The following is a 12,198-nucleotide window of genomic DNA, read 5'->3' as shown; positions in this document are numbered from 1 at the left end:
TCTTCACAGCTAGCATGGAAATCGGGGAAAACAGTTCCGTCAGCGCTTCAACTACAAGGGGGCGAGAAACATAGCTCAGCTTGGAAGATAAAGCATTCCATGTTGAGCGATTGTCAACAACCTGGAACAAAATACAGTACAAAGATCTATATCGACACTATAAGATTGAAATACATGCCATGTATTGTACAGTGGTGTAAAACCCAAAGATAAACCCAGTTTGTGTATATTATTTGGGACTGCACTACAGCGATTAACTCTATCTCAATTAACATCATGAATTAACTGTTTAGGCAATGTCAAAAAAATCCTATTTTTTTGTATGCCATAGTGATTCAGGAGATTATACAGCTATATTGCTATAATGAATCCATTCACTGAGATATTTAACATTAATTGAATCCTCTGTCTGGCTTTATTGGTTGCAACAGTATCTCACCATAATTAATGAAAGAAAAGACTGTTCTAAGCTCAAATACCAATATAGAATTATCCTTACTATCCTTAGACCAAAGATTGCAGGTTGGCTATCACCATAATGTCCAGTCAAAATCATTTTTTGGGTCAACGTGGCATGACCTAGAATATATAGGATTTTCATGTTTGAATATTCCTTCAAAATTTACATTTTAAATTAGTTGGAAAACAAATGTATAGTTTGTATCATATTTCATGATAAAATAAACCCAGTACCCAATTAAATTACCAACTAAATAAGAGACAATATGTGTTGTTTCTTTCAGATGTCATTGATGCATTGGCTTAATTTTGATAGCCATTTATAAATTCTGTTACATGAACATGGTCAGTTTTTTTTTTTTTATTTAGCTAGTAATTGGCAATTGATTTTGACTTGTTTTTTTCTCCCAATTTGAAATGGCCAATTGTATTTAGGATCAGGTCACCGCTACCACTCCCGCGCTGACTCGTGAGCAGTGAAAACTAACACACACTGTCCTCTGAAATGTGTACTGTCAGCCGACCGCTTCTTTTCACTTTGCAGGTCCGCCATGCAGCCAACCGAGATCTACAGCATCGGAAGACAACACAGGTCTGGGCAGCTTACAGGCAAGCCCGCAGGTGCCAGGCCAGTCTACAAGGGTCGCTGGTGAGCCACGACACCCTGGCTGACCTAATCTGAGGATATGTTCCAGCTGCAAGTATGCAAGCTACAAATCAGACAGTGTACAGGGATTGCTTGCACAAGTTATGTACATTATAATTCAGCCTTGCAGTGTGCACATATCTATTATACTGCAGGAGATGGAGGTGCTTTAGACAGTTATACAAAACACCATATATCTGAAAATAATGCAACTAGGAAATTGTGCCTTTGAGAATTATATAATAATTCAACAGGCCTGACTGATCGTTTCTGAGTTGCTGACCCTGGTAAATGTGTCTGGACTTGATGATTTGGGGTGCTATAGCTCATGGAAGAGACTCTCACAGTACAAACTGGGGCTGACGATTAAAGTCCTAACTCAAATTGGTTTGGTCTGGGTCTGCAGCAGAAGGAAGCTTACAGGATGGATTTCAGAGAGATTTCAACATAGTCCCAGTGGAAGATGGAAACATAGCATGAGACCAGGAGGAGAGCCTAACTGTAAATCTGAGCTAACTGAGGATGCTCCTGGGAGAGGAGGGTTGAAATATATGTATAGAGTTACAGAACAGTAACAAGAAAATTCTGCACTGCCAGCAGAGTTTACAACATTGTATTGCAGGCTTGATGTTAAAATTGTAGGAAACAAATATCTTGATACTTTGCAATGATGACAAATTTCTAATCAGCATGCAATAAAATGGTTCCACAGAGCAGTGTACCCTTTCCTCACAGTCATTTTAGTCCTCTGTTCTTCCTAATCTACATTAATGACTTAGATTCTGGTATAGTAAGCAAACTTTAAATTTGCAGAAGACAAAAAATAGGAGTTGCAAACACCATTGCAGCAGCAAAGGACATTCAGAAATGTCTTCATCTAGACAATGTGGGAAAGCTATAAATTACACCTATCGATAAGATACGAGCCTATAATATATATATATATATATATATATATATATATATATATATATATATATATATATATATATATTATGTGAAAAATGTTGAATTTAAATCAAAGGAAGCAATGTGAAAACTTTACAATGCATTAGTAAGACCTAGAATATTGTGTTTAGTTCTGATCAACCCTGGAAAGAGTGCAAAGAAGAGTGACCAGAATTATTCTGGGTTTAAAAGGCATGTCATATGCAGACAGGTTAAAATAATTGAATCTATTCAGTCTTGAACAATTGATATGCGGCAATCTGATATAAGCATTCAAAATTCTAAAAGGTATTGACAATGTTGACCCAACTGACTTTTTTAAATGGGAAAACAAAACAAAACAAGGACCAGGGGTAACAAATGGAGATTAGATAAAGGGGGTAATGTTGAAGCTGACACCCTGGGATCCTTCAAGAAGCTGCTTGATGAGATTCTGGGATCAATAAGCTACTAACAACCAAACAAGCACGATGGGCCAAATGGCCTCCTCTCATTTGTAAACTTTATTATTAAATAAAGATCAGCTCACCTGCATCTCCCACAGTGAGGTCATGAGGAGCAGCACCACTGCTTTCAGTTCAGATGTGTTCCCCAACATCTGTAAGGCGCACAGTATCTGGGAAACACAAAACTGAAATACGGCAGTATTTTACTAAATCCAAACTTTTCTCCATACTTGCCTTAGCAAATTGCAGGAAAGCACATTACTTTCCTGTTAAGCCAACTATGAGTAAGTTACCAGAACACAATAGAAACATTAAGTACATTCGAAGTGGAAATACCCCGACAGAAGTTATTATGATATCACAGCACTACCCTGATAACAGCACTAATAACATTTGATTTTGAACCAGTATTGCTTAGTGGACCAGATATTGTAGCACAGTAATACCAATATGATGTGGTACTACTACCCTGCATTCTGCATGTCATCCCTGTTTCATATGATGGATGTGCTCCTTGACCTGAAGAATCACCTGAAGAATAACCAAGGCTAATCAAGGTGCAGTACAGGAACACCGAGTCTGAAGCTTTGTGAACTAAATCCTGTTGGCTTTGCACAAGTGATCTGCATAAACAAGAAGGAATGAATCTAATAAAAATATATTACCTTGAGCTTTGCAGTTATACTAAAAGGGGAAACACACCAAGTAATACAAGAGTTTCATTCAAATCACACATTAAATTACACAGACAGTATATTTTAACACCACAATTTTCAGATTTATTTCACACATTTATTTATTTATATTTTTCATTGAATTTACATATTGTGGATTTTGATGTTTTAATTTAAAGAAACAATGTAAATGTAAAATAATAACACCATACCTGGGCATGCAGTTCTTTTTTTTTTTTTTTTTTTTCCCCATAACGTTTTATCTTTTATTACAAACATGAACTTCCTTATAAATGTTTTTTTTTTTTTTTTTGTTTTGTTTTGTTTTAAATAAAAATATGTATCTGCATTTTCCTAATTGTGTGTTCGTTGTGATTATATGTTGTTGTTTTTGCTTAGATCACTATTTGCTAAGCTTGATACATTTGCCAGCAAAGTTTGCTTCTGAAAAACTCATCAAGGCTGATTGTGGGGACACAGCATTAGAAATATGACCAAAAATCTTCAGAAATTCAATGACAAACATTTCAACTAGAAATCTTTCTCAATGAATGCAATGTTTAAATATGGGGAAGCATATTAGCATTGCACATGCTTCAATAAATAATGGATCACCTTGAGCTTCAGTGCAATATTTTACTAATATAGTTTGTAAGTCTTGCACACAGTAAAGAAGAAAATCATATAGAACACACATATTAGGTTAAACAGGTAAGAAATAAAACATTAGTAAAACATAGATGATATAACGTGCCAACATTACATGCCAAGTACAGTGGTGTCATTATTGTCTATATTTTCTATTACTGTATTCCCCCCCCCCCCCCCCCCCCCCAATAACCTATACACAGATAAACTAGTTTACTGAGAAATGTAAATCATATGGGCCTACAACACATTTTTAGTAGGGATGGGTCAGTGTACTCGAATACGCGATTACACGAAAATAAAAATAAAAAATATTTAATAGCATATTCATATTAGATATTCGGGTACCGGTACTTGAAAAAGACTTATATGCTGACGCTTGACAAGTGTTCAACCTTGTGCGTTCATGTGGATGAGGACAATGCTTGTAACAGCAAAATTCTACAGTAAACGTATTCTTTTTTAAATTGTTGCCAATTGTGTTGCCTTGTCATCAGCTAATGTTTACAGATACCCCCGCTTGAGTTATGACGGCACACAGCCAGGTTGCTAGGCAGTCGTGAAACAGCTTCCGGCAGCACGGCACCAGCTAACTTTAAATTTGTAAACAGATGGATATAGCAGGTGCTAAAAAAGGAAGCCTAACTTTAGTAATATTGAAATTAGAACTCTAATTTAGCTTTATGTTGAATAAAAAGCCATACTAAATGATAAGCAGAACAACGCAATGACTAGTGAGAAGACAGCGTGAAAATAGTTAACTGTGGACTGCAGTACAGTACAATGTAAAACATCTGTTGACTTTCTGTGAATTGATGGAGGAACGTCAACATTTGCACTGACCATTAAAAGTACAACCAGGTATTATACTTGTTTTTAATTATTTACAGGTTATTGAATAAACCAAGTAAATTGAACAAAGAAATATCGAACATTGGTTACAAATTATTCACTTTGTGAACCTGGCCGGCTCCTCTGAAGAGTGAACATGAAGTTTAGTGGCTTACACTTTGTATGCTGTCGGCTGTAGTACACATACGGATTTGCCTTTTTATTCATTATTTTGGGTATTCGAATACACGAAAATGTTGGGCCCCGCGTATTCGAATAGGAAACTATTCGAAATTCCCATCCCTGATTTTTTAGCAACATTAGCTTGGATAATGGATTATTTACATAAAATGCTTATCTGCCTCACTTGATGCACCTTGCATGTTGCTTAGCAACAACAATATCTGCATCACTAATCACCCATAACATAAGGAAGTAAGCAAGCTGGGTCTAGAGTCTCATCAGCCCCTGTACACCTATTTTCTATTAAATGTTGTGTGTTATCAAATGGAACGTGGTTAGGCACAGCTGCATTTTAGATATGCAAGATACTTTTGGCAGCTTTTGTGGAAGGAAATAGTACACATCACAATAAGTGACTCAAGCTCAGATGTAATAATGCCACAATGTCTCACAGTGATCACTTTTATACTAAAAGCCCTTTTTCAGCTGTTTAAAAAAAAAGTAAACACAGTGCAGTAAGTGTGTTGTCATTCAAGACAACCTTTTAAATCTTTTGTGTAAAACCTTTTCTTTCATATACCATCAGCTTTGTTCACTGCAGTTATATACAGTGCCTATAGAAAGTCTATACCCCCTTTCAAAATGTTCACCTTTTGTTGCCTTATAGTCTGGAATTAAAATGCATTAAAACAGTTTTTTTTTTTTTTTAATTCATTTATCTACACATCCTACCTGACAACTTCCAAGTGAAAAAAAAAATTCAAAACATTTGTAGAAAATCAATTAAAAAAAAAAAACTGAAATAGCTTGGTTGGATAAGTGTCCACCCCCTTGTGGTAGCAATCCTTAAATTAGCTCAGGTATAACCAATTGCCTTCAAAAACACACATCAAATTAAGTGGCCTCCACCTGTGTTAAATTGTAGTGATTCACATGATTTCAGGATAAATTCAGCAGTTCCTGTAGGTCCCTCTGCTGGGTAGTGCATTTCAAAGCAAAGACTCAACCATGAGCACCAAGGAGCTTTCAAAAGAACTCTGGGACAAAGTTGTTGAAAGGCACAGATCAAGGGATAGGTATAAAAAAAAATCAAATGCCTTGAATATCCCTTGGAGCATGGTCAAGACGATTATTAAGAAGTGGAAGGTGTATGGCACCACCTAGACTCTGCCTAGATCAGGCCATCCCTCAAAACTGGATGACCGAGCAAGAAGGAGACTGATCAGGGAGGCCACCAAGAGGCCAGTGGCAACTTTGCAAGAGCTACAGGCTTTTATGGCCAAGACTGGTCAAAGTGTGCATGTGACAACACTATCCCAAACACTCCACAAATCTGGCCTGAATGGTTGGGTGGCAAGGAGGAAGCCATTACTCAAGAAAGCCCACCTTGAATCCTGTTTGAAGTATGCAAAAAAAACATTCAGGAGATTCTGTAGCCATGTGGCAAAAAGTTTTGTGGTCTGACGAAACTAAAGTGGAACTTTTTGGCCTAAATGCAAAGCGTTATGTTTGGCGTAAACCCAGCACAGCACATCACTCAAAGAACACCATCTCTACTGTGAAGCATGGTGGTGGCAGCATCATGTTATGGGGATGTTTCTCATCGGCAGGGACTGAGGCACTTGTCAGGATATATGGGAAAATGAATGGAGCAAAGTACAGAGAAGTCATTGAGGAAAACCTGCTGCCATTTGCAAGAAAGCTGAAACTGGGACAGAAGTTCACCTTTCAGCATGACAACAACTCAAAGCATACAACCAAAGCTACACTGGAGTGGCTAAGGATCAAAAAGGTTCTTGTCTTTGAGTGGCCTAGTCAGAGCCCTGCCAAAGGTGCTACCACCAAGTATTAACTCAGGGGGGTGGAGACTTATCCAATTATGATCTTTCAGTTTTGTATTTTTAATAATATATACATTCTTTTCTCAATAAAAACTTTTTTCCCCTTAACAGTGTGGAGTATGGTGTGTAGATAAGTGGAAAAAAATCCTCATTTAAATGTATAAAACTCTGAGGCAATGACACAACAAAATGTGAAAAAAAGTTCAAGGGGGTTTAGACTTGAAGTTCAAGGGGTTTTTTCTATAGGCACTGTCTGTGTGTGTGTGTCTATATATATATATATATATATATATATATATATATATTTGTGGCAGCACGGTGGCATGGTGGTTAGTGCTGCTGCATCACAGTGGGTTCAATTCCAGCTTAGGGGTCTGTCTGTGTGGAGTTTGTATGTTCTCCTCGTGCTCATGTGGGTTCAAAGACATGCTGTTTAGTTTGACTGGTCGCTCTAAATTGCCCTCTGTATGAGTTTGTGTAGTGCCCTGCGTCCCATCCAGGGTGTAGTCCTGCCTTGTGCCCTGTGTCTGAAGGGTTAGGCTCTGATTCACCACGACCCTGTAAAGAATTAACCGGTTAATAATAATGGATGGATGGATATATCCTTGAGTATACAATGGAACTCCCGTGTGCTTGGGATGACATATGTCCACAGATGTGTGAAATCCATGGATAAATGAGGTGTCATTGCATGTGACTAGAATGCATTAATAAAATACAGAAACAAGTAAAGTAAACCAAAATAACATTTACTGGAGATGTATGCAATACAATATATTACAAAGACAGAAGAATGTTTTAAAATTACTTTACTTTGACAGTGGTACTCCTAGCAAAATCTTTTCAAAATGTGATACACCTCCAACCCCGTTTCCCTAGCTTTTTGTTACCAAAATAAATACATATATTACAAAAAAAAAAAAAGTACAACACTACAAGATCATTTTATGATGGGGATAAGCCATTCAGCACATCAGAGCTCACAATTTTCCTAGAACCGAAGTTGTGTGGCTAGCAGCTAGAAATATCACAAGGTATTATCGCTGATTTATTCCACGCATTAATATTAAGTAATGGTAGCTAAGTGTTGGTAGTTTTCTGTGATTTAAAACAAAACATTAAATTCTATTACATTTGTTATTCTACTTTAAAACTAAATAAATAAGCCTGCTGTGTAATTTAAATTTGTCTTCCATTACAACAAAATACATACCAACTAAAGAGTTTTTTTTTTTTTTTTTTTTACAAAAAATTTTACACGATTCACAGTTGCAAATCGTTCTTTTGAACCTTGACAAAGTCCATTATAGTCTTTTTGTTTCAGTGAGGAAAAATATGTTTGCTGTGCATCACGAAGTAATTGCCTCAGGAGAATAATTTTACAGAATCCTTCTGCTATTCATACCAGGACATGAATCCTCACATCTGTAGCACTGCTGTCTTGGATTCAATTCCACAGGTTAGACTGACGCAGGCGTCTTTGTGTGTTTGTGTGTGTGTGTGTGTGTGTGTGCACCACATTGGCAATAATGCACTGTATTTCAGAGATAAAATTTATCAGGGAGCTGCAGATAATTGAAGTCGCAGATGAACGGAGTGTGGATAAATGAGGTTCTGCTGTACATGTTCCAACATCATGACGCTACCTGGTCAGTAATTTCAACTTCAGTAAAAACAAACTGACACCATTATTACTCTACAACAAGCACAGTACAATGGAGAATAAATAATAACTTCCAAATAAAGATATGGATATATAACCAAACAATGACAAGAACTTGAAAACAATGAGGTTAAGACCAATAACACAATAATTTAAGGAGACATTTTTTAAAAGAGCAAGAAAATGAAAATACATGGAAAAAAAACACTTGCTGATATAAACCTCAAAGTTGTATTTGCATTCAGCAAGCAAAACAAGATATACCCGAAAAAGACTTGTACAAACACATTTCGAATTTCATCTTGTCAGTGAAAAAGAAAAATGGGGATGACTTTGAACAATGTCTTTATTTGAAATGCATTATTTCTACTCGGTTGTACTGTGCTGGCTGCAATGAGAGCGATAATGGTGCAGGTTTGTTTTGAAATGTTATTCACTTTTGTATGCTTTAAGAAACATAGAATACAGTATATAAAATAACATATGGGTCAGAAAATATTATTAATCACACAATAATATATGTCTCTAGTTAGTTTTGGACTGTGTCACTCATGCATTACTGCCCAAAACCAACTCAAGACATTACTGTGTGATAATATATTCCGACCCATACATTATTCTATTTATGCACACACACAAACAACTCCTGTTCAATAATCATCCACATCTGGAAGTCTAACAAAGGGAAACAGATTTTTTTTTTTAAATCTTTACAAATAACATTGGCAGACCGCAAAAATAAGGTTACCCTTCAAGGTATTTTTTTCCCCCACCAGTGCAAGTCTGTAAACCTATGTCATTAAGGATTCAAGTTAAAAGTACAGTATAGTATATAATTTAACTGCCAAGTTCAAAGAAAAAAATTCTCATACAACTGGCAATTAAGAGCTCTTGACAACGATCCAGGGAAACATAAAATTTTAACACAGGATGCAAACCTTCTGGAGAATGCAATACAGTCAGTGCCAGGGGCTACACAACAGTGTTAGAATATAATAAGCTTCAGTGCTTCAGATAATTCTTTGTCTTGCTTTAATTATATTGCCATGTAGGGCAAATAGTCAAACAATTTGTAACCAAATCAAATTTTAGGTCTTACTTTGCAGCCATGAATATTGTACCATCTTACATTTTTCAGATTTACCATCAACTTTCTAAAAATCTATTTAACAGTATGAGTGTAAAAATACACTAAAGCCACATGATGCAATAGGTATCACAATATGCAGCTCACAATAAAAGCGATGATCCTGATGGACTATTTTTATGTGGCTCTTGGTGCACCCTCCCTTGGCTTTGGTCACTGCCTGGCACTGCCTTGGAAACAAGGTAGGCTTTGATTTTTCCCTATGGCCAATGCATGATACCATACCCATATCTGCTGGGGCTTACTTAAATAGTTTTACATACAATGGTACTGCAAGTCAATGTTTGAAGTTATTGTGGCTGTTTGCATGTTGGTGTCTCACTGCCAGTGGTATTAACTTTTAAATCCTTCCTTGTGACAGAGAGCGAAGGAATCCAAGTCAACAATCTCCGTCCTGACCTGTGAGGGCTCTGTATAATAGGAACAGTGTGCCCCGGACTAGATAGTTTAGATGTTCATTCCAGGGTCAGTTGGAAGTTGGCCATCCAGAAAGGGGGTGGAGCCACAATAACACCTGAAGATTGCATGTTTGTTTACCTAGCACACCAAACAAATGAAAGAAGCACCAAACTTTGGTGTCATTATCTCTCTCAGACTTCCCCTATAGTCTACTACAACCCACAAAAAGATCTGACCAAATTCAATGTGAAAAATGCATCAGACAGGGGGCAAATACTTTTTCATGGCACTGTATACATATACCATTAGGCACAAGGTGGCCTATGGTATAAGTTTATAACCAACTAACTGCATTGTGGTGCCTTGGCGTTCATTAGTTGCTATAAACGACTCCTGTTATGAATGGACATTTTGGACAGCTCAGATTTTAAGGCTTTTTTTTCTACACAGGAACATCACCAAAAAAGTGTATTTAAGATGCTTGTTTGCAAAATCTTTTTTTTTTTTTTTTTTTTTTTTTCAGACTTACATTAAGAGCTAACTCTTGGTCTAAATTATATTTTCACCTTCTTGTATTAAGATGCCAAGGATGACTCATGGCATGCCCTACCATAATGCACCTTGAAATATTATTATTTTTATTGGGGCAAATATATTCTCCACATCCAGACAGATTAAATATTATATCTGACCTGGGGCTAATCTAAATAAATTACAAAACATCGTAGCATAGCTTGTGTAGGTGTTTTGCTGATATTGGTGCAGTGCTTCGCAGAAGACACAAAATGTAGACCTGACATCTTTGAGGATTATATTCACTTCACTGTCAACTGGGGCAGTAATCTCTATAGTGGTTCCCCTACAATACTCTTCAAAGGAGACAGAACCCCTTCAGGGTGCTCTGCTGCATACCACTAATGGCTGTAATAATGATATTCATAGTAAAGTGCAAACACGTTGCTGACAAAACAGTCACACACCTGAGATACATCCGCCTTGGCCAATTCAGCAGCAGTTTTCAAGGCAATTTCAAAGCATTCTCCATTTTTTCTAGGAATGAAGTAGGCAACGAAGTAGGCAATAATAACAGGAGCATGTTATAAACCGCCAGATTCAGACAGTGAGCAAAATAATCTGTTATACAATGACATTAGAAATGCATGTAGCAAAGGAGAAGCCACACTAATGGGGGATTTCAACTTCCCAATATGAAATGGGAAAACCCGGTGGGTAGCACGACAGACGAAATTGAAATGGTAGAAATGACAAATGACTGCTTCCTAACACAATTTGTCAAGGCACCGACTAGAGGGGAGGCATGCCTTGATTTAGTCTTTTGAAATAACAAAGACAGAATAACTAAAGCAGAGGTCAGAGAACCACTGGCAAACTCAGACCACAACATGGTCTCATTTGAAGTGCTTTTTAAAACCCCAAAAGTAATGACTAAAGCTAAGGTTTTCAATTTTAGAAAAGCAAACTATGAAGGTATGAAACAGAGACTAACAGAAGTAGATTGGAGTAAAATAGAGAAAACATCCACAGAAAAAGGATGGCTGTTCTTCAAAAATGTAGTACTAGAGGCACAAAACAATTACATCCCTAAAGCAGACAAATCTATATGTAAAACTAAATTGCCAAAATGGTTTAATAGATCAATTTAAAAAAATATTCAGTGAAAAAAGGCACTTTACAGAGCATTTAAAAGGGACCAAAAACTAAGTACACAGAAAGAGTACACGGAACTGCAAATGCAAGTCAAAAAGGAAGTTAGAAAGGCCAAGAGAGAAATAGAAATGAACAATGCCAAGGGGGCTAAAACCAATTCCAAAATGTTTTTCCAATATTACAACAGCAAGAGAACATTCAAAGAGGTGGTTAAATGTCTAAGAGATACAAATGCCAAAATCATAGATGAAGAAAAAAAAATAGCAAATATATTAAATGTTTACTTTTCACAAGTTTTTACAAAGGAGGACACGGACATGCCCCACAGGTCAACCAGTTCCTATCCAGTTTTAAATAACATTAGCATAACCGAGGCAGAAGTGTTAAAGGGACTAGGAGCTCTTAAAATAAACAAATCCCCTGGGCCGGATGAGATCCTCCCAATAGTACTCAAAGAAATGAAATAAGTTATTTACAAACCTCTAACCAAGATCATCCAACAGTCTCTTGACACAGGGGTTGTACCGACAGACTGGAAAATTGCAAACATAGTACCGATCCACAAAAAGGGAAACAAAACTGAACCAGATAACTACAGACACTAAGCCTGACTTCTATTATATGCAAACTTATGGAAACTATAAT

The 12,198-nt window shown here is 36.7% G+C and overlaps 1 long non-coding RNA gene across 2 annotated transcripts in view; it reads right to left on the bottom strand.

Moving 5' to 3' along the window:
• LOC121298787 overlaps window positions 1-3,284 on the bottom strand; it is a 10,841-nt gene extending 7,557 nt beyond the window's left edge. For both annotated transcript variants that reach the window (XR_005947325.1, XR_005947327.1), the window contains exons 1-2: window positions 2,583-3,284; window positions 1-51 (exon numbers count right to left, since the gene is read on the bottom strand). The exon at window positions 1-51 is cut by the window's left edge and continues 14 nt beyond it. This is a non-coding gene — a long non-coding RNA (uncharacterized LOC121298787). The remainder of the gene's footprint in view (window positions 52-2,582) is intronic.
• Between the last annotated feature and the right edge of the window lie 8,914 nt (window positions 3,285-12,198).

The sequence above is a fragment of the Polyodon spathula genome, chromosome 1 (assembly GCF_017654505.1).
Source record: "Polyodon spathula isolate WHYD16114869_AA chromosome 1, ASM1765450v1, whole genome shotgun sequence".
Lineage (NCBI taxonomy): Eukaryota > Metazoa > Chordata > Actinopteri > Acipenseriformes > Polyodontidae > Polyodon > Polyodon spathula.
The sequence above is the reverse complement of the archived record's forward strand: the minus strand, read 5'-3'. Positions and strand labels throughout refer to the sequence as shown.